The sequence below is a fragment of the Vanessa tameamea genome, chromosome 14 (genome assembly GCF_037043105.1).
Source record: "Vanessa tameamea isolate UH-Manoa-2023 chromosome 14, ilVanTame1 primary haplotype, whole genome shotgun sequence".
NCBI lineage: Eukaryota > Metazoa > Arthropoda > Insecta > Lepidoptera > Nymphalidae > Vanessa > Vanessa tameamea.
In genome coordinates, this window is record NC_087322.1 from 7,009,334 (window position 1) to 7,033,985 (window position 24,652).

General features: G+C 31.4%; 1 protein-coding gene across 1 annotated transcript in view; it reads left to right on the forward strand.

The window, feature by feature from the left end:
* The first annotated feature begins 417 nt into the window (after positions 1-417).
* LOC113398771 (lachesin-like) overlaps positions 418-24,652 on the forward strand; it is a 68,622-nt gene continuing 44,387 nt past the window's right edge. Inside the window, exon 1 of the mRNA XM_026637658.2 lies at positions 418-626. The gene's annotated coding sequence lies outside the window, so the exon portion shown is untranslated. The remainder of the gene's footprint in view (positions 627-24,652) is intronic.

A 24,652-nucleotide genomic window follows, 5' to 3' on the forward strand; every position in this document is an offset into this window, starting at 1 on the left:
ATTTCAAACAAAGTTAATATTACAAGAAAATAATATCTTAAGCGACAATACTTGTACTTTGGAGGGTCAGAATCCAATTCTAACAGTTTTCTACAAGGAACGTAACTATTTGCCTCTAGGATATGGAACGAACACTTATTCCCAACAATAGCGTCCAGTACGGGCCAAACAATATAGCGCTGTCTTCCATTCTGTTACACACATACGAACATACTTAACTGCGCTTGTGTGAGTAGTCTAAATCGCATGCGCGCAGCATCTGTGCTTCTTCCCCTATCTGTGACGCACAGAATCATAACATCTAAACTCAATTTCGGGCTATCGACTTTATGTACATGAAATAGGGTTGTAAATTGCTCAGTTCGGTAGCAATGAAGCTCTGACATGAAGCGGCATAGCAATAAGCTTCCAGGACTCAGATTTTTTAGATGTCTCCAGTTCGTGTGGAGGCTGGGACGTGTTTGTCCGTTCTCGCCTCTTCGTAAATTGTTACGTGACGATATATAAAACTGACGGCCGGATTTTAAGTGTTGAAGGAAATATCGTAATAGTCGCGAGTGTTTTGTTGATTTGTGATCGTTTGTGAAAATTTGGAAAATGCTGTGGGATTTAAACGGCTGTTCGAAGTAAGTTATTAAAGTTTTTTTTAACCTAATATTTATAGTTTTACAACGTAAAATTATGAATCAAATTGTTTGAAAGCGTAGTTTAAGCGTAGTTAATTTACATGACTTAAATATACTTAAAATTATTTTTTTATTCTAAGATTTTGTTTAAATTTTTGAAGGAATTATCAATTTGTTTATCTGTTCTAACTTCAACGGAGTCTTTATAAACTTCTTTTTTTTATGTACTCCTGATTAATTAATACATTTTTAAAAATTTTAAGAGCTCTAATATTAAATGTGAATCATATTAATCATATCTTTTTTTATATTTAAATACTATTTTGTCAATAATAAAATAGCATAGAGTCGAATTTCATTTATTTGATTAAAATAATATTATTGCGAAAAAAATTCAGCATGTTGTAAACTTTTACGTACCTTTTCCTTTGCGTATGGAAACTTAATTAACTATTAAAATAAAATACTTTCTGCCCGTAATTTGTTTTAATTAAACACATGCAAAGTGTTCTAGATTCATATATGCGGCTAAAATTATTAAGCATTATCACTTTATTAATACCGCTATATTGACTGAAAATATATTACAATTTATTTAGTATATATCATTGATTTTAATTCTAGGCCCAACACAATACATCGTTGATAATAATTAATTATTGCTCTAGTTATATTTAATTGCCTGCAAGAAACTCTAGTACTCTTTTGAGTATAAAACGCCAATCTGTAATTATAGTTTTTTTACTTAATTTCTACACTGCAGTTGTTAATTCGAGAATATGACGGTATTTGTTCTCGTACCACCTTCTTACTATTTATTACGAACCGTTAAAGAGTATTTTTATGTACTGCTGGCTCAGAGGATGAGTGAGACAATTTTATCCCTGAAGGAAAATAATATCTTAGATCTCATGATTGGTCGCGCACTGACGTTGTAATGTGAAGTTTATTATTTTTACATTATCATACATTAGTGGGCTGCAATTTTAGTGGAACTTTGGACAAAGTAAGTATGTAAATTCCCTCCAGTTTTATCCTAACAGGACATGTGCAGAATGAATAAATACATTATTAACTTTTAATAATAAATATGAATTATATCAGTGATTTCAAAAATATAGGAAACAATAGTCAAAAAATGATTTTTTGAACCGACGAAGAATCTTTACGATTTGTAACATTTTATGTGGATAATTTTACATAACCGTAAAAAAAAAAACCAAGATTACTTGGTCGTTAGGATACGCCATTTCTAACTGACAAAACCCGGTTCAAATCCGATACGATTTATTGACATACTTTGTGATCAAAATGGTGGAAAATAGTAACTATTGAGTCTCTTGCCGGTTCTTCTCTAGGATCTACTTTCCGAACCGGTGGTAGCTTTACATTTAATTCAACACTCGACGAATCAAACGTGTTTCTATACTTGAATAATGAGTACTTCGATTTTGATTTCGATATTAAAACATCGTGAGAATATCTGCATGAATGCGATATGTTTATCCGCGGGGATATATACTCCTTTAGCGGAAAACACGTATAATATTATATCATTTTTGCAAATAACATTCTGAAAAAAGGACAAGTGAAAATAAACTGTTGCTATCAGATCGTAATGAGTATCTGATATATCACACTATATTCTCAACACAAACACTCGACGTGGTGATCGACTTTTTTCCATTGCCTACCTCACAAAATAAATTGCTTCCCCATTACTGTCCCTTGTCAGCCTATCCATTTATCTGCCACACGCTTTTTATTCTTAAGCCAATGTTACTTTAACCTTTTGTGTTAATTGTAATGATTGATATGTTTATAAACAAATAGTATTCGTCCGCGACTTCGCTTTCGTTCTAGGTGTCGGTTTTCAGGTCGTAGGCACAAAATAGTAACCTGTGTTCCTTCCTTTGAGTTCACGCTTGCTTCATTTCAAATTCCATCAAATAAAGATTTGTGGTTCGACCGTGAAAAACAACAGAGAGACGGATTTAATTTCACATTTGTAATAGTAGTAGGTACTTGTCGATATAAATGTTTTATTTAATGAGTATCATACCTACCTAAACTATATGGCTTCGATAGCACATTTCCTCATAACTATAGCCACAAGGGTAAGTCCCTTCATCTTAGCTTACATAACTGGAAGTCGTAGTGTGTAGTTATTGATAAATGTAACAATGAATTCTATATCTCGGCTGAATTTCGATCACGTTAGAGACTATCAAATAGGTACTACCCACGTATATAAATAGTTCACAAATATGTTGAAATGTGCTTCGACGCACAAATGACGTATTATACTGACAGTGCATATGTAGGTGTATATTACACATTCCATTACCCTTATATACTTATATAACAGTAAATGATAATATCAATGACACCGATGTATGTCACGTATCGCTACTGTTGCGCCTTCAACGCACTAACTCTATGCTACTAAAGCAATACCTTGTAATCGACCTTGATAACTAGACTTTGTATGATCTGCAGCCATACAAGCCACTAAGCCAACGAGGTGGTGTTACAAAAACAATATGGCCTTATCAGTCTGCCGTCGTCGTAAGAAAATATAAATATCAAATTTGTTATAAAAATATTATTTGAGTACAAAAAGGAAATTATGCAAATATAGATGTCCACTTGCTGTTGTTTTATCTACGTATCTTTTATTTTTAAGCGCGACAACTAAAACATTCGCTATATACAAAAAAAAAAAAAAAAATTCGTAACCAAGGCCGACGTTAAAAGCCAACGTGAAAAAACCTTTTAGCTTTACCGTGCATGAGTAATGAACCTATTATTTTTAGCCCAGTAATATCTAAAAAACATATAAAGCATTTAAGTGAATCAATCAAAAACAACTTATTTTATAAACACCCATTCGTCAGTCGTTGTCCGTTAAAAACTACGTAGGTGCAAAAAAGGTTAAAGTTGAGCAGCTCGACAAATGAACCAATCTATACAGTGAACGGTGCAATCTGTCAGCCTCCAATATCCTTTCGTACACAATGTATCAGCTATTCCATGGTTTTTTTTTTTTTACTTTTTCGGATGGTATTTATTGGCCTTGAGATGTGTTTGTGAGGTTAAACATTTATAAGTGTCATTGGTTGTGGGATGCTACTATTACATATAAAAAAATAATTAACACTAATATGCTACAAGACGTAATGAGTTCTTTTCTTTAGTTTGTTATTGTTACTTTTTATTTATTTTTACTTTAATGTTGCGGTATAATAACTCTCTAACCATCTTTCATCTATGAATACATTTTATCTATTAAGTAAATATTTTCCTTGAAACAATAGCAATTAATAGATTATGACTATTTTTTAAAATATCTTACATTGATAACTGTCCTAGTGTTTACTGAGTACAGTCGATAGCTTTTCCCTCCCAGATTTATAAAATAACATACAATTATTTTGTTAAGTTATTTCATTCCGGAATATGTCAAAGGTTATATTTATTAAAGAAAATTTATTAATTTAAAACAACCAAACCAAGTGTATGCATTTTTTTATGATATAAGTAGGCGGAAGAGCAAAAGGGCCACCTCATGGTAAGTGGTCATCAACGACTATAGACAAGGGCGCTGTAAGAAATATTAACCATTCCTTTTCCACCAACCTTGGGAACAAAGATGTTATGTCCCTATAGTTATACATACTTACTCATCCTTTAAACGGGAACACAACAATACTGAGTAATGCATTATGGCGGTAGAACTTGTGATGAACGGGTTGTACTTACCCAGACAAGCTTGTATAAAGACCTACCTACTACCGAGTATTTGCGATCATTTCAAACATATATTCCAATTTCAAAATGTTTTCAAGAATCAAGTAGGAAGATGTATGAGTAGAATATAATATTATGAATTATAATTCTATATTATGTATTGATTATGTTACACTGTTATGAGTAGCTATTACGGACTTTATAAACTTATAACAAACCAATTTCAATGCGATTGCAAAGCAACGATTAATGTATGTAAATTATATTACGTTATTTATAACTTATCACTTCAAAGGAACTTCTCAAGGTTTGGTAATACAAGTGCCACCTCAGAATTCGTAAAAGAGGGTGGTCTTGGTTCGAGTATGGCCCATTTATTTCCCCTCGATTTTAGATAATATAACGACATAATAAACCGTAGTATATAGTAATTTGTTATATATAAGAAGGTATGTTCATGTTACTATATCGCTTTATTTATGAATAATATAAATAATCTATATGTTATATTAACAGTTATTAGTGCTAAAATAATTCTATATATTTTAATGATGTATTGTTAATAACGCTTCTAAATTCCAAAGAAAAAAAAATTTAAAAGACTTTCCACGTTTTCTACTTTATGGCTTTAAAATCTTATTCCTGAATAAATCTTAGGCAATAATAATGATATGACATACGTAACATTTTTATCAAATAACCTAAAATATATTTGTATATATTTAATTACACAGCTAATAACAATAAATGAAACAAACATTTTTTTTTTTTATATAGTTTTTGGCACAAAACAAGCAAAAAGTAATACTATTATAAATATATTGACCAGCAAAAGAGGATAAATAGTGTAATAGTGCTACATTTTATTTAAAGATACAATAAAGGTAGAGGAAAAACAAACAGCCTTGTAAACATTCAATATTTATCGTAAGATTGATCTAGCTTTGTTAATAAATAAGCCGTATCACTCCATAAATGTGATACAGGTGATAAAAAAAGATGCGTGAACTCTACTTCTTCGGTGTGATTAAAATGGTTTTTAATTTCATCCAAATAATTTATTACAATAAATTAATAATGATCTAATAATTATTATTATGATAAATGTAATTTCATCCTTTTTACCACTATAACAATCACTCATAACTATACGCATTCACAATTTAAATCTGAAATAAAAGTAACATTGTAAAACAAGAAAAGGCGAGCAGGTAAGCTATTCTGTTACAAGTAACTCGAATCTAAATGCAGAAAACGAGCGTGAAATGTCAGAATTTTATATATGACATTGAATACAATAATTATAAAATTTATAGGATACACGTATCAAAATGGCGTATCACTTTAAGTTCGTTATCAATATTTCATATTCTTACAGAATTGCACTGCAGTTATTTATTTCGAGCGACGTGACACTTATTTGGCAGTTTAGCGAGCAACTTCATCATGTAGTTCTCATGTCACCTGTGACGTATGCGTCATTTAAATTCACTCTCATCGTTTTTTTTCGTAACGCGGCAAAAAAGTATATAATATAAGAAATCATGATAAGTAATAATTTAATTGTATTTAATATTCTATGTAACTGATTGTCAGAAAAGAGTTTCTTGCTAATCCTTCTCGTAACAATCTACATTACGAAACGCTGGAGCTGGAAACGCTTAAATTTATTTTATCTTGTAAGTCGTCGATTCAAAAGTGCTCGCAAGAGCTTACTTGAATAAAGTATATTTTTATTTGATTTTGTTTTAATTCAAAGACTTTTCAGAAACATTTCAAGAGATAAAGATTTATAAAATCTTGATTATAATGATCAATAGAAAGTTAAATATAACAGTTTTATATATATTTCAAACATAAAATCAGAGGAACTAAAATATTTTACGGACGATTGGGTTAAAAAAGTATTGAGTTTTTTCTGATGAAGTGAATAAGGACGAACGTTCAATTATAAAATTAAATCTTTAAGATATAAATATAGTATCAGATTAACTGCCTCGATGCTTCGTAGTTTGTTAAAAAAAAAAACAAGTGAGAAATGAAATGGTTTAGCAACTCAGTTGCTTGGTCCTAAATTTATAAATAATTATCATATTTTAATACGTGATTGAAATAAATTTAAGCTGTGATTGATAATTTGATAGACATTTTATGCATATGACGTTGTTTTTACGATTATTTATTTTCAAGGACAATTGATTATTAGTTAGCACAATCTTCGGACAAGTTATCGAGGTATCGTGAAATTAGGAAATGATATGTATTTTATCTATATCAACGCTCAAAAGACTGTTATTTAAAATATCTCCTGAGTCATTAATATGTAGAAAAAGCACTGAGACTCTACAAGGAATAGAGAAAAAGATAGAACGAACACCTTTACGCAAACAACTTGATGGCATTTTCATAAATGACTCGATCCGTCTTTGCAGACTACCGTACACACCGAGATTTTCGTCATGATCAATCTTATCAAAAGCCTTAGAAAAATTAGTCTACATTAACCTACATGTTTTCATACAAAGAACGAAAAAGAACTCACGCTTCACGTTGCATGATTTATTAGAGCCGTGTTGGTTTCCAATGTCAGAGTTTCGAACTGCGCAAGATATTTGATATGTAACGATATTCTCAAGGAGTTTTCATATGAGCTAAGAAACTGTTTTGAATAGTGTTACTAAGCTGTTTGGTCATTTTTTGGCAATAAACTTGGTGAGATGCTGTTTCTAGATAAGATCCAGTCCGGATTTTAATAACAGCTGCACTGTTTTAATCATGATATTTTATAATTATATTTGAAATGTAATGCTGTAAATTGTTACATGATAAATATTACAAAGATTTAAATTAATAATTTAGAAGTTATTTTAATGACTTACTTTAATAAATTATATTGAAAATTGACGCAAATAAAAATACACTACTGTGTTTGAGTGGCTGATAAAATTTGAGGCTACTAACTTTTAATTTCGATCTTTTAGATTCGATCTAGCTTAGCATCGCCGTCGCTGACTTGAAGTCTTAACAGCCCTACAGATACAAACGTGTATTAACATTATAAAAATAGTATTAAATTAAATTCATCTATGTTATTAGGTATAAATAATCAGTTTAAAAGACGGATACAAAAGTTTGCGGCGAAACTAGCAATCTTAATATAAATAAGATATTATAGAAGTATATTTGGACTCGATTTGTTTCGAGAACTTTTCAATATTATTTTGTACATCCAAGCACAATTTGTATTAACATTATTAGTAAAATGAATTTGAATGCTTAGTAAACTACGAAATATAAAATTAACGAAATCTTAAGCTGCGGTCATATGATTCAAGTAGTCGAAAAATATCTCCATTTTGCTTTAAATAAAAATCAAACGAGATACTCTGACAAGGTGAATTGGTATTGTGGTCGGCGAGTAGCAAACGGCTGGCACAAACATTCTATCGTTATTAGAAATACATGTAGTCAATTTCCACTTCTGCAATACTCAGAATGAACATGAAATATGGGAAATAAATATACTATATTATTAAAAACTATGGTTTTGTTTTATATTCAAAGTAAATAAACGTTAATAGCTATTAATTGGAATAACAGTACAAAGGAAATGGCTATTTTTATAGACATCAAAACGATCTTCAACATCCATTTTGTGTATTTTTTTTATTTTAAGGCCACTATACACTCAAAGCTTTATCAATTGCTTAGCGTTATGAGCGGTGTTGATCCGATTTTGATCCCGAGAGAGCTCCGCCGAAATTTTCCACCAGGGAAAAGCGCTGGAGCTCCAAGTGGCACACTCGATCGTGGCATGAAGAATCCTTTGCCAAGCAGTGTGTGATTTAAATTTCTGAATGATATAGTAATATAAATGATGTTTTTAGGTATATTATTGTCGTTATTAATAAAATATACTCGTACAAAGCCAAGCCGGAAAGGATTATTCAATGATTAACAGAAAAATATGTATAAGATCAGACAGAACTATTAAACTAAGGCCACATTCACTCGGGTACTCATATATCTGGCATAGTTGGCTGTCAATCTCAAATGGTACTAGAAATTCGGTTGGAAGGAGTTTAAAATTATATGTAATTGCTTAGAATAACTAATCGAAGCCATGTTTAGCTAACGTATACAGTTTACTACGCTTACAAGCGCCACGTGTATATCGTAAATATTCGTAACTATATTCAATAGGACAATGTCTATGTAGACTATGATGTTACTATGTGCTTTGATATATGCTAATATGTTTACGTGGTTCAAGTATTATAGCCCCTGGTTACGTTTAAATGTAATTTGTACGGAATTTGAATTAAAATTTAATACGGAAACAGAATATTCTCTTAGTGTAATTTATGATTTATACCGTTATTAATAGCTATGTGAACAGTCTGTTGAATTTTACTCATATATATAACATCTATCTAAATTTAGGCTTGTTCAGTACGTTACATTACTTTTATATATTTATAACGAATAAGTAGACTGGCTAATGTTCCACCCAATGGTATGTCACCATCACTTATCGACATTGGCGCTGTGAGAAATCATTCTTTGCGTTGCCAATGCCCCACATTGGGAACTACGCAGTTAGCATGTATATTAATTAGTGTATGTTACTGTAAAAGCTCGAATTAAGGTAAATCTTAAGATTTTCCAGTAAAACCTAGGATTTACCGACATGAGTTGGTAAATGTAAGTATTTATTATAAAGGGACGACTTTTTCGGGCTTTTACCATTCCAACCTAACCTAAGCTAACATGTAAATCCTAAGATTTATCAAGTGAATGATGGTAAAAGTTCGAATCCCAAAATTTTATGGATATTTACTATTCATAATCGGTAAATCTTAGGTTTTATTGGAAAATCTTAAGATTTACCGTAGTTCGAGCTTTTACAGTAACATATATAATTACACTGGTTCCAAACCGGAATACAACAATGCTAAGTATTATCGTTTAGCGATAGAATATGTGATTGGTTGATCCCTACCCGGTCTTGGTAGAGCTTGCACGAAGTTCTACTACTAAATAAGAATACTCCACAGATATTAATTGATTAAATCGGTAGCCTTATTAAATTGCAATGCTTAGAGGTAAATTAAAAAGGCCAGAGTCAACCATAGAAAAGCAGTTTTACTATAAAGTTGTATTTTTACGAAATATTTCATTAAAATAATAAACAACACAACAAACAACTAATAACCATTATGTAACTTTGATAAAAAAAATAAAAAACGATTCTAAATGTACCTAGTCGTAAATTGAAATGTCGGGGCTGTTAATGAAGTTCCCACAAGCCTAAAAGACAATTTGTCTCTTTTAGTAAAACGAATGTCAATCTAAGATCCAGGTGTTCTCTTGGATTATGTGCGTAAACAAAATTAAACAATTTTCTCGTTTAGGTTCACTTTTACGAAAAGGTTTTGAAAATTTGTAAAAAAAATAAATTTGAAGTAATCTTCATTCGTGGTAGGGTTTTGTGCAAGTCTGGGTAGGTACCACCCATTCATCAGATATTCTACCGCCAAACTGCAATACCAAGGGTTGTTGTGTTCCGGTTTGAAGGATTTGTGAGCCTGTGTAACTACGGGAATAAGGGACATAACATCTTAGTTCCCAAGGTTAGTGGTGCATTGGTGTGATGTAAGGAAAAGTTATTATTTCTTACAGCGCCATTAGATGGTCCATTTGCTAGTCCGTCTACCAATTACATACAAAAAATACTCTGCAAGCAATTATATACCACATACATTATATACCATCACATGTAAGCCGCGGTAATAGTTAGATTTTGTGAATACCAGCAAGGATGATTGCGATTAATATTACGTGACAACAAAGACTGGACTGTACTTATAATCATTATAATCCTGTACTATAATACAATAAGCAATTTTTTAAATATTTAATGTATTTATTATATACGTTCTCCGGAATTTTATAAAAGATATATATCGCTGCATAGTATGTTGTCCCCATCAAGCCGGTACTTAATCTTCAATTTCCCAGACAAGCCATACATAGATCATCTAGTCCAGGGCTGGGCTCAAGAGCTGAAGCTAATCTTCAAATATAGCAAAGACCATAAAATAAATTAGTTAAAGTAATTCCCATAATGCGTGTTTAAATTATATAAAATAATTCTCATAATATAAGGTTACATAGGAAAATCATTTATTAAAAAAAAGCTTGCAGTTTTAAAGTAATTTCTTTATTATATCAAAATACACAACGATAATACTCTATTTTAGTTCAATAAAAACACAATTGCAGTTGTTAATCTGGAAGATCAAGAGCTAGTTCTATTCAGATTGATCCACTTGTATTTTTGATTGAGTTTTAATCAACTAAATTTGCAGTCTACCGAATTACTCTGAATTGTGTGTGATTGTTAACTCAGTTCTTTATTATTCTTTTTCTTCTTCCGGACTATAAAGTTGTAAAATTATAAGCCCACTTCCATGTAATTGATCATAATAATTCTGATCTGGTCGATCTGAGTGGTAAAGCAACGACTTTTCTAACGCTTGCTGTACTAATCTACTCTAAATATGGCCACCATTTTTCGAGGTAACTTGTTATGTAACCCTATAGTATTACGGTACATATATGTTTTATATATAGGTGGTAGACGTGCAAAAAGGCCACCTGACGGTAAGTGATCACCGTTGACACCGTAGGAAATATTAAACATTCCTTACAACCAATGTCACCAACCTTAGGAACTAAAATGTTTCGTCCCTTGTGCTAATAGGGTGTATTGTCATATTGCCTTTCCACGATGCTGCATGTCTTGTACGAAAGAGCGTATAGATATATAAATAATTATTACACCAATTTTTTTTCCAACATCAATTTTTCCTGTAACTTTTTGGACTCCTGATTGTTTGTAGTATTCTTTCGTAAAGTATATATCCTATATAATATTTCCGATAACGCAATATTATGGGCAAAGGTTTGAGTAAAGATCATCGTAAATAAGTACCGGCTTTTTATTTATTATATATAGTTCAACATGTAACAACATAAAGCTTATAAAAATGTCATCTCAGCTAGTTCTTAATAGAAATAAATGAATTCACAGATTGTTGAATGTTTTTTTTTTTTTTTTTTAATCTTGGAGGTGGCAAACGAGCACGATGCTTACCTGATGGAAAGTAGCTACCACCGCCTATGGACATCTGCAACACCGGGGGGCTTGCAGGTGCGTTGCCGGCCTTTCATGAAGGTGTACGCTCTTTTCTTGAAGATTCCCAAGTCGTATCGGTTCGGAAAAACCGCCGGCGAAAGCTAGTTCCACAGAGTGGTTGTGCGAGGCAGAAAATGTCTTAAAAATCGCACTGTTGTGGATTTTCGGACATCTATGTGGTGTCAAATATCACATTTGGAATTTTGACGAGATGTCCGTAGGTGAAATTCAGCAGCCGGGATTAATCCGAACAATTCCTCGGAACATTCCCCGTGATAAATTCTGTAGAAGATGCAGAGCGATCCAACATCTCTACGCAAAGCTAAAGGATCAAGCAGATCGGAAAGGCCTTGATCGTCGATAATCGAGCCGCTCTACGTTGGATACGGTCAAATGGACGGAGCTGGTACTGGGGAGCACCTGCCCAGAGGTGAGAGCAGTATTCCATGTGAGGCCGAATTTGCGCCTTATGTAGTATTAGACGATGGGCTGACGTGAAATACTGTCTTGCCTTGCTGAGCTGACGCTGACACTGAGATTTTTTGATGCCAATATGGCTTTGCCTTCCAATTGACCGCGGAATTGAACGAGGCTCGAAATATCGACGCCAAGTATTCCGATACTAGTTGTGGCGGCTAACGGAATGTTCTCGAATCGTGGATATACGAAAAATTGTGTTTGTTTAGCAGTTAACGCGCAAACTTGCATCTTTTTGGGGTTGAAATGGACTAGGTTTAGCCGACCCCAGTTCGAGACTTTGTTTAACGAAGACTCGATTTCAGACACAAGTTTGTTCCGGTTTTCTTCGACGTTTTCCCGAGAAATATTAGCACGGCCGGTGTATGAGGTGTCTACGGTGCTGTCGTCTGCATAGCAGTGAATATTACTGATTTGCAACAACTCATTGATATGCAGAAGAAACAGAGTGGGTGATAGAACGCAGCCTTGTGGAACACCAGCATTGATCAATTTTAAGTCGGAGCATGCACCGTCGACAACGACTTTGATGCTCCGATCTGCCAAAAAACTGGTAATCCAATTGCATAATTTCCCGGGAAGCCCATAGGAAGGAAGCTTCGAAAGAAGCGCTTTATGCCACAGGCGGTCGAAGGCCTTCGCTATGTCCAGACTGGCTGCTAATGCCTCCCCCTTGCTCTCAACTGCTTCCGCCTATCTATGAGTAAGGTAAACTAGAAGATCACCGGCTGAACGACCCCGACGGAAACCGTACTGGCAGTCGCTAATCAGCTGGTACTCCTCTAGGTACCGCAGGAGCTGGCAGTTTATAATGGACTCCATTACCTTGGAGAACAAGGAGGTGATGGCTATAGACCTATAATTGGACGGGTCTGAGCGGTTGCCCTTTTTAGGGATCGGATGCACCAAAGCAGTCTTCCAGGAGTTATTATTATTATTATTTTATCATAATATATTACTAAGTTTTAAGGTTAGTGACCTTACAACTTTGTATTTTCTGAGATAATATGTTATAGACTAAACTCGGACATAGGTATTACTAACCTGAGCTTCATTTAAATGAAACCAGTGGCTCTAGTAAAGTAAACGACGAGTTACAGTTTTATAACTTTATTATAATTAGTTTTTACTATGATAATTAATTTAGTATTACCATTAAAATAAATAATTAAATAGTATTTGGCTAAATTTATTATTTCTTTAATATTTATTAATTCTTCAATTGTTTCTGAAAATAAATCCATTATAAAGCTTTCAAACTTGCGTTTCACTTGATGGTTGAAACAAAAGGTCGTTTGATGTCTTAACGTGGTTGTTTCGTTTCTCCAAATAATAGGTATGTCCTGTATAATTTACAAACGAATATATTATTTTTTCTTTTTCATTACTTAAAAAATTTATAAACTAACATTACTGAAAAAAAATCGTATGTTAAGTCCCTCCATCGTAATATCTTATAATAGATAAGTAATGACTCACTGGGATATTCTATTAATGAAAATTACTCGGGAACAGACAATAATTATAAAACTGCAAGTCCTGGTTGCAGAACCTGGATTGAGCTAAAAAAGGGGTATTGAATTTCAATACTGAGTTAAGAAATTGGCATTATTTTATTTCCACGCCTCGGAAATTTCCTAAAATTGTTGTTTCATGTGAGGAAATATTGTGTGAATGCAGGTAATCTACAACATATTGGAACAATTATATAGTATTTCAGATTGCCGTGGATGCAATTTGATCGGCTTCATTCATTGGATATTGATATATTAAAAAAGGGGTTGATTTTAAATACTTTTATTTCTTTTATAAAACGCTATTCAAAATCAATGACAGTGAAGTAGCGAGCTCAATTTAAATGTAATAAGTCTCTCGAGACAGATTAAGATGTATGTCAAGATGTCTGCGAGACAACTGAGAAGAAAATTATAGTAAAAATACTGGTAGATGTCACGGTGGATCTGTTCGAAGAATTTAGTGCTTTTTATGTTTCTTTATTTTTTTTTACGTGTAATATAAAATAGTGTATCGATAAAATAAATCTTTGAAAACATTTTATAGAAACTTAAATTGAGTTACTTTATAAATTATTTTGTCTATGTTCATGTTATTTTCTGCGATTATACCTTTTTTATATTTTACGCCACCTTGTTCGAAACATCTGTAGTAGCTATCGGCTACATTGTTGAAAATTTAATCCCTTATCGCGATTAATTTCTAAATTTTACAAAGGCTGCATATTCTTGTGAATGAAATACTTACGGAATCAAGTAAATATAAATTTATATATAATCCTGAACACAACTTTAGTACGAAAAAAATCTAGAGATCTTTCACATTCAAATCGTCTACGTGACTCTTCCACAGTTCATTAATAAGTGTTCCCAAATTCAAAGATTTTTGTTCAAACTATGTCATTCTAATCTATACTAATATTATAAATTCGAAAGTAACTACTCTCGGTCTGTCTGTCTGTTAAGCTTTCACGGACAAACCACTGAACCGAATTTGATGAAAATTGGTACGAAGCAAGCTTGAATCTCAAGGAATAAGGATATATGCTACTTTTTATACCTAACGTCTCGATAAACCGCTGAAATAAACCGCGTGTGACAACTAATGTTGAATAAAACCTGTGCACGTATAGCAAGTCTATAAATATGGCCGCTGAATTAATGACTACTACTAATAACAAGTCATCGTGTAATAGAAATAATTTAAAGTTAAAAGTTCCGTAGGAACAATATAAAGTTCCGTAGGAACAATATACTATACAATGAAAAACATAACTAGTTATAAGAACACCTTGAAATTACCTTAGTTGCGTTCAAGCAAAACCCTTCCTTATAAAATATTGGACGAGATTGTATGATCGAGGTATGTAACCGGTAATAAATACGTCAGTTCTGCCACTGAATGTAATAACATACAATAATTTACGTCGGAATACTACACGAGTGTCGAGTTAACCCTTGTCAGAAGTTTTTCAATTAGACCACCGTGATAATGTACATTTATTTATAGCGTGATGGCCTAGAGGATAATATGTATGTACATTGGATATTATATCGCGTGTTCGAAACTGGACGAATATTTTTTTATTTTACTAAAATCGTACTCGTACTCGGAGTTATTGAAGACACTGTATGAAATATTTTTGACATTCGATATAAGACGTGAGTAAAATTTTGACGCGTAATTTTTTTTTTTTAATTTTCTAATTATTAAGGGTAAATATCAATTCCCATTTCTTTATCATATATTCAGTATTATGACCAATCATAATGAATTCGAATCTTGACGTAGACTAGATTCGAATTCATTCTTTATAACCATAGCATGACAAGTGAAAAGCGACAAGTGAAAAGCGGCACTAGGCAGTGTTGTGATATTAAAACGATTATAATGAGTGTAGAGTTTTTGTTCCAGGAATTCTTTAAGATTCTTTAAGAATATTATTTTCATTAAAGAGGTCAAAAAATAATATCTTAAGAATATTTTTTTATTTTTGCTGCCTATATTAAAAAAATACAAAAACGGTGCCTCTTATAAGAAATTTATTAATAAAAATGTCACTTAATTGCTACAGTCCGCGTCGCGGATACAATTTGTCGGTAAATATATTTATCACGGGAAATTTGTATTAAACTTAGTGTCGTCTTGGAGGTTAATCTGGCAAGTATTGTTGCCTAGTTGAGGTTAGCTTTGATATATTCAAAATTGTCACTAAAAACAAAGACTTCAACGTTATATTGAATATCGAGAAAACGTTAAATGTCAAACTGTAAGTTACGCGAATCCCGTAAAATATGTTCTATTTCTGTTCGATTTTGTAATTTATATACATATATCCTTATGCTTGTTCTTGGAATGTTATTTGTACTTCTACGAACAATAAGAATGATATAAAAATAGTAATACTTTTTTAAAGATTATTTGCAAACATTTAAAATAGAATATCAACGATCAATTTCTACAGGAACACGATCTCCAAATAGTATCTTTTCATGCCTCGTGGTTTGGTTTACGTTTTATTAAAATCGTACATGTAATTATTTTAAGTCTGAATTTAATTTTATTATATTCATATTTTCATTGAATATAATTATCATTGGATTGGATAACTTTTGTATGATATATGCAATAACAAGCTGATATAATGTTCCTTTGTAGTGTTAAGTTCTCTAATACAATTTCATTTAGAAAAATATCTAGTTTGTAGAATCGTCCATGTTTTACGTTTATTGTATTAAAGAACCCGAAGAGAATTAAAGGGTATTCTTTTCTGAAATTAAGTTTCTTTGAGAACAATTTTTTATCAGATTCGAACAAGGTAAAAGTCGAAAATAACTTCAGAAACTTTCAGTAACAAGTTTAGTACGAGCAAACAATGTCTTTATACGATTTTGTTTTTTTATCAATTTCAACTTACTTTAATAACAAACGTTATAATGCCTTAAACATAATCAATTACAACGTTGTAAAAGATACATATGTATTTATTTTTCTTTTGATCTGTAATAAAAAATCCTATATTTTTCTCTAAAGGTCATTGTAAAAATTTACGTTCACTTTCCATCAAGACGTTCCGTTAAAATTCCGTTTAATGTTCACGTCAACGCGACGTGGGAAGCGTATCGCTCGTGCTGGCACGGACTCTTGGTCTTAAAGGTCCATAGAACCAACCATATTTCGGGATTTTCAAAGGCCCGTGTAATCACAGCCCTTGGGAAGCCTTTAGACTAATTACAATTTGTAACAAAATACATTAAAAATAATATATATATATATATATATATATTTGCCTAATAAGCGAATGTAAAGACACGCAGCGTTGAATAATTAAACGTTAACTAGTTAAAGGCGATTAAAGCTTAAATAATTTAGAATTTTCTCTATAAAAACGCACGTCTAATACTTAATATTTATATGTCATGACCAGTTAATATTTATTTTTCTTTACTGATAAGAAGTTTAACCAGAGTTAAGTTAAAACATAGTTTAACTCTCAACCACCGTTGACAAATCAAAAGTTATATTAGGTCGTAAATAATTTAATTTATCTTTGATTACAATTCAATTGTTCTATCGTCATGGTCAATCTAGCTTATTTATCATTCAACTATAAATTCACTTTGATATTAATCAGTGCTATGGAGAATAGACGGTAATGAATCAAATTACGAAAGCTGCTTTAAACAGCATCAACTATTAAAACTGAAGGGTAAATTTGGTTCGGCCGGCCTTTATTTTGATTATCAATTGGAGTATTGTCACAACAGCAAAATGGCCAGCCGTACTAATTAGTGATCTCATTTTCCCCGGAATTGACTTCAAAATTTGCTTTCCTGTAATTATAAATTTACAAACAGACTGAACATTTCATTAACAACGACATCGCTCTGTTGATTGGGTCTTTTAATCAACAATTCTATGTAATGTTTGACGAGTTACAGGTTAAAAAATAATTCTTTAATTTATTGCTATTTTATAAAATTAATTATTTAATTAAATCATAGACAATTAGATCTATGTCACCCAAGTGATTGTAACCACTCATAAATTATTTATCAGCAAGACATTGTACTTCTGTATTCAGGCTTAAATAATGAGTAAGATAATTGATAGGCCCGTACCGCCAGGCCGAATTTATTTTGTACGGAATGATTAATGTTGCTTGTCATCAATCGTTGCTTATTATTTCAAGGTTAAGCCACATATCATAAGAATAAATCGTGTGCTGCCACCAATACAAAAAATACACCAATTAATTTTTTTTTTTTCAACTTGGATTTTTCCGTTTGTGTGTTATATGGGGGATTGAATACTTTTACCGTTTGGACCCACTTAAATTTGAAGTTTTTTGTATTATTTATTACAAACAGGTAGGCAGAAAACGTATGTCATACATATATGTATATACAGTACTGTGTGAGGACAATTAAAAACAATATATCATAAGATACAATAAAATAAGTATTATATAATTAAAAAATCATCTGATTTGCTATTTAAAAAAAGAAACTACTCATTTTTTTCAGATACTTTTGATACTATAATATATAGTATTAATCTTGTACGTAAAACACGGGAAATTAGTAGAGTTCAGTGTAGTTAGAGACTAGAGTCAAAATATTTATATGTATAACATAGGTATTATGTTTTGTATAAATAGTACATTTAATTATTTTATATATTAAAGCAACCCAGTCAATGAGCCATGTGATGGTAAGTTATCAACACTGCCCTTGAAGTTGACTCTGTATGAAATATTAACTCGCCAATCGTGTCGCCAATCTTGGGGAATAAGAATACCCTTGTACCCATACCCATCAATCCGGAACACTAATATCATGCTGATAGGTACTTATCAAGTAAAAGTATTTAAAAGATAACAATTTATACTCGGCTAATTAATGTTATGGAATTTTATTACGGTTTTCCACTGATATACGTCCTCAGGGAAATTTGGTAATTCGTACAAAATTTTACGAATCCGCTATTCATTATTGACATTCCTCTCTTGAGATTGATACGGAAATTGTTCTGGAGCTATGTATAAATACATATATATATATATTAATCTTCATTTCATATACCTAAAATGTAAGAATGATTTCTCATGATACAGTAATTATGTTTAATATTTCATAATAATCATTGGTAACATTATTGTTCATACTAGAGAATTCTAAAAAGATTTTCTCTTTATAATATCTGTCTAATTACAATAATCATTTTGTGGCCTTAGTGACGTAGTCTTAGTGACTTTTTGCATAATTAATGTTAATTGTCATTTATACCGCAGCGAATCCTTTCACTTACCCGACTTAAAGGCAGTACACACTTACATTCTTACAGTGTCGGAAATCGTTAAGATTATTAATTTTATGTATATTGTAATCTTTGTATGATGATATTTCCCGAAAATAGTTGGTAACTCTTCTATTAAAAAATCAACAGTGCATCAGGTAGTGCAGCAACTTCCAAGACTGCGTGTTGTATTCCATATAAAATCGCCTTCCATAATATTACAATAAAGGCGGCCAAAATATTTGAGACGTGCACTAGTACTGCACGACACAAGGTAACGATACGGTCGTCTTGCTATACAATTAACTTAATTATTTACGATCTACCTACTCCGTAATCCGTCTTTTCAGTTTAACGATTAAGCTCTATTTCTCATATTCATTGAATTGTATTCTTTTTGAGAAATAAATGTCTTAAATCTCAAATCGTATACAAGCCCATACATTACTCTGTACGAAGTACAACGTATATATGAATAGTTACTTAATTATTTGAACAAATTATAGTACTAATGTTTGGGCTAAAGTTGAAACTATATTACGGCTTTGTCTGGGTTTTTATTGTATCATAGTTTTCAGCTGTGTGTGAGGGGGAGGTCGAAGTAAGTTATGTCCTTTTTCTACTCATGACAACGTGTATGCTGATCAGTTGAGCACCAAAGTCGTAAAAGCGTAACAAACAAACAAATGAGTAAAGAAAATCAATTGTGCCTTTCCAATATTATTTATAATATATTTTTACAATTGGATTAGTGTAAGGGTTAACCATTGCTTCTGTTATATCAAATATTTAACTTTTTATTCACGATTATTCTCCACACAATCGACTTCCGTGTCTATTTTCGCATCATTAGTCGTAACATCAAAGCAAATGCAATGGTTTATGTTTGGTTTTTGTGCGGCCAAAGCAAGCCATAAAGATTCCAGTCGCTGCACTTAAGTGTTAGTAGATAGAAATATTCGTATTCGGTCTGCTAAAGAGGCCGTAGCTCAATTTATTTTAGTTTTTACAGAAATAAATATATAAATGTGAGGAATATTAATTGCATATATAAATTTTTTTTAGAAATTTAATTATAAAACTCTTCGGATTTAATTTGGCAAATATGTCATACTTTGATTTATTTTAGTTTGATTTATCATTTTGAAAACTACAATACCGATAAGACGCAATATATAAGAGAAATAATGATAATGATAGACGGTTATGAGATGAAATTGGTGTTAGCCAGGCAATTAAAGAAGTCATACTCGTAGTTCAATTTATTTTGGATGTGATGAATAACTGTACGACAATCACGTTCAAATAATTCTTAAGATATAATTCTAAGTAGTATTTCCAATAAAGACAAGTTTTACACTTAAAATAAAGAAAATTTCAATTAATTTCATTTTACCGAAATATTTGTTTAAAAGCAATTCACTGGTAAAAGAGCAGCAGTTTTGCAGGCGTGCCTGGGTGTCTACCACCCACTAATCAATTAATCTACTGCCAAATATATATATTCTTTACTATGTTCCAATTTGCAGTGAAAGTGGGCTCACTCATACTAACTAGGGTGATTAAGGCGCAAGAGACATAACACCTTAGATAGCAACGACTAATTGATAAATAATTACTATTTGTGTATAGGAACAAAACTGACCAAAGACCCATTTTCTTACCTGTCTTCCTGATATTTTTTTCTTTGTATCATAAATTAGACTTCAAGTTTGATTATGAGTTCATGTTTCAAGTTATTAATAGTTCCTTTTTTGATAAAAAATGCATATGTAACATGAAAGCTTTGATGAACGATTCTTCTTTTGCCATGACGGTACAGAATCCCTGACAAACATTTTTAAGAGACGATTTTAAACAAAGGCGAGTCTGTTTTTACACGACTAAACATATATATCATGCGGGCATTCATATTGGAAAGTATTGTGATTACTTCGCTTTGGAAATTTTAATTCGATTCAGGTTTTTTATTTACAATAATTAAAAATCTATGAAATAATGATGAATATTATCTTTAAGAACTTCAAGTGAGGAGATTGTAGATGTGACCTGTACCATCTGTACCATCATCTATGATGGACATACATTTGTCAGAATTGTATGTATCTCAACCAAATTTTCTTACTATTTTTCCCATCACCGTGGAGCACAAGATTCATAATCTTTAACACAAAGTAACTCAGTAGTGCTTTCCCAAGTTTGAATCCGCAGTATTTCCTTAAGATTCGCGTATTTCTAACCACTGGATCATCTAGGTATTTGAAGCGTACAGTAAAGCAAATTTTGATTTTTTAAAAGTTGGTTATTTCTTTAAATATTAACTTCAACACCTTAGTTTGTACAATGTTACAATGTAGCTATTAATCTTATTAAACTTCTTGTTAGTTCTACACGTAACTTTTGTCCAAGTATTCGCTGCAAAGTACATAAATTGAATTTCTCAGTCTTAGAAAGTTTCGGATTTAATAGCGAAAAACATTGTAATTAAAATATTAGGAGTATATATATATTATTCTTATCATTTCCCTTCACAAGCGTGACATTTTTACGACAGCTTTAAATAATATTTAAGTGACGAAACTGTTTATGCAAAATAAGTTATCTCTTATCTATGTAAGAGTAAACTTTTTACAACAACAAATGATAAATGACAAACGAAATAAAACGCAGACAATGCACAATTCCATCTCTGTTTTATACCCTATTTCGAAATAACAAAAAGGTATTAAAAACACGAAATGTATTCCAAAATTTTACTAGTTAAGTCAAATTTATTAACTCAATTCAAAAGTACGTTATACTGGTAACCAGGAAATACTGGTAATATTATTCATACCACGTCTCGCACCGTCTCTATCACACTATTGAAATATAGTGCTGTTGTCTCTTTCGAGGTTAGCACAATAGAGGCTTTGTCCGAGCGTCACGCGCGAAAGTGTAACCCCTCTATGATTATTTATTCACAAGCGGGGAAATATTAGACGGGACAAAATGAGTTTATACGTACAAATGTAATACATACAAACTAATATGAGTACAAAAGACAAAGGGAATTGTAAATTAGATACAGTCCCTGCACGCTAAACATGTTAGGTCGTCTTTTAGGTTTACGAATGCATTCATTTGTCGCAAACATTTTCTGTTTTTCGTACACACGCTAGTTTTATAAACTAACTCCATTTACATAAGCTTTAAAGGATAGCGTGTTAGTAAGATGTTTTAGGAGAAGTTTTTAAAATAATTATTGTATTTAAAATTAGATATTTTAACTCCCAACAAATTTGTTTCTTTGTATGAAAAGTGTTTTGACAGAAACTTTTCTTGGGTATGATTAAAGAAAATCTGTTCAGCTTTTTTTACTTTTCTAAGTTAAATAGGTGGACGGGCAAATGGACCACCTGATGGTAAGTGGTCACCACCACCGTTAGACATTGGCGCTTTTTTCTTCATCGCCATTTCGCCACCAATCTGGAGAACTATGATGTTATACCCATTGTGCCTGTTACACTCACTCAAGTTAAGCCGGAACACAACAATATTAAATATTACTTTTTGGTAGTAGAATATTTGATGAATGGGTGGTACCTACCTAAACGTGGTTGCGCAAATCCCTACCACCAATTTGTAGTTGTTTGAAGATCATCAGCACCTTCTCAACATGTTTCAACACAGGTATCGTGTTAAAACTCATAAGAAAGATCTGAATGAAACTTTATAAAGGTAATTTATACAGATTATTTAGAATCGTCATCGGGGTCATTTAAGTTTAATTTAATTTTTATTTATATTTGTAAAAGATTAATATTAAAATGTTTTGGAACTGATCGCTTTATATATTTATATCTTTGTACCGTGTAGTGTATAGTACACAATACATTATTTGAATATTTCAAATAAAATATATTATATAAAATTTAGACCAAGATATTCAATTCATTTTGTAATAAAATTATGTAGCTATAAAACACAAAAAACAAATATTGAAACGACATTTTTCTCAACCTGTAGTGCCATGTTATTTAACAAACTAACATTAGCAATCTTTCAGAGAACACTACTTAATTATTTCTGTAACCTGATCTTAAAATTTAACTCCACATAAATCATTTTATAGGTATCAATCTAATTAGGAAACTGTGTTCGTTTTAAACGTCGTATAAATTTAGCTACAGTGTAAACAGATGTCCTCAGACATCAAAGAGTTAATTATCTAAGAATAAAACAAGGGAATGGCTCCCTTGGGAAACATTTGGTTTTTCATTTCTTTTTATACGCGCAGACTACAAAAAGCGTGGAATATTTATACTTTGATAACGATAATTGGCTTTGAAATTTCGTTCGCACAATGGTCAAAGTTGCGAATGCGTACAATTAATTTTTTTTAAATAAAATAGTGTACAATTTTTTGAAGTATATTTCTAATTTATTGTTCTTGAAATTTAAATATAAAAATTTTAAAGTTACAGCTTTAAATTTTGTTTTTAGATATTTGTATACTACTCCAAGACTTACTGATTTGTTACGGTCGTTGCATTGCAATTTTTACGAGGTGGCAGGGTCAACATCAATTTAATTTTTAAACTAGAAAAAGAAGAGAGAGGAGGTTATCAATTAAGTTTTATTTTTATGTTTCTTTCCTCAGAACTCAGTCATATGCATATATAATTATATATTTGGTCCCATTTCAATTTTTTGAGGCTATTTTTTGTTAATATTTTTTTTAATGTTATTTAAATTATTATCAGTAGTAGTTTATAATTGTCAGCGTTGCACTCTCAAAGCAGAGTCAGGTTATTGCTTTCCCTTTCCTTCTAATATTACATATCTATATTTATTATGTAAAACATTCCACCGAATGTCTCCATTTTCCTGATATTATTTATAAATGTACACTGCTCTCATAACCGATAATGTATCAACGCGATATATGATTTGTGTAACAGCTATTAAACTTTTAATTGAGTTGTTAGCCAAATTTAAGAATAAATCTGTGAGTTTTCGTAGGTTATTAAAAATTTGTGATCCATTTTAAAAACATAATCCTATATTATATGTATGATAGTTAAATGGTATAATTGTGGTCTTATATGCATATAATTTCGGATAGTTTAAGATTTGCCGATATGCAATGAAGCGTAGACCCTGATAGGCCTTTGTCAAAGTGGAATGAACATTTACTTAGTTGATATTTACTTTAAAATATTTAAGAGACAAAATAAAATCTTTTATTCATTCTTAAACAGAACATTCGTATTTTCTTACACAAAGGAGCTATAGATTACAGCACAGGTACCGTAATACATTTTACGGACGAGATTACGGTACTAAATAAAACCTGTTAGGCGTTATTTTGCAACTAACTGGCGATATTTTGCAAATGTTTAGGCATTTTTATGTGATAAAGTGGAATGTATAGATTACATTAAGTTTAGTTGAAAAAAAAAAGTCTATTGAATAGGGTTATAGTACAATATACCGAAATTTGTCTTATACGACGTTTATTGTACTACCTTCATTTTATGAAGGAGTTTTTCCTTAAGCAAGTAATTAAAAAATATGCCATGTAACATTTTATACTCTTTCTAGATAAGTAATTTAAGTACATTCATTAAGATTATGCTGCAGGAATACAATTATAAAATAGGATTATAAAAGACGCAAATTATTATACAGATCATTTACGTTAAATAGGTATGTTGAACGTGTAATAAATAAATATAATATAGTATTAACTGATCGATGTTGAGGTTATTTGATTATTCAATCATGAGTATTATATTGATAA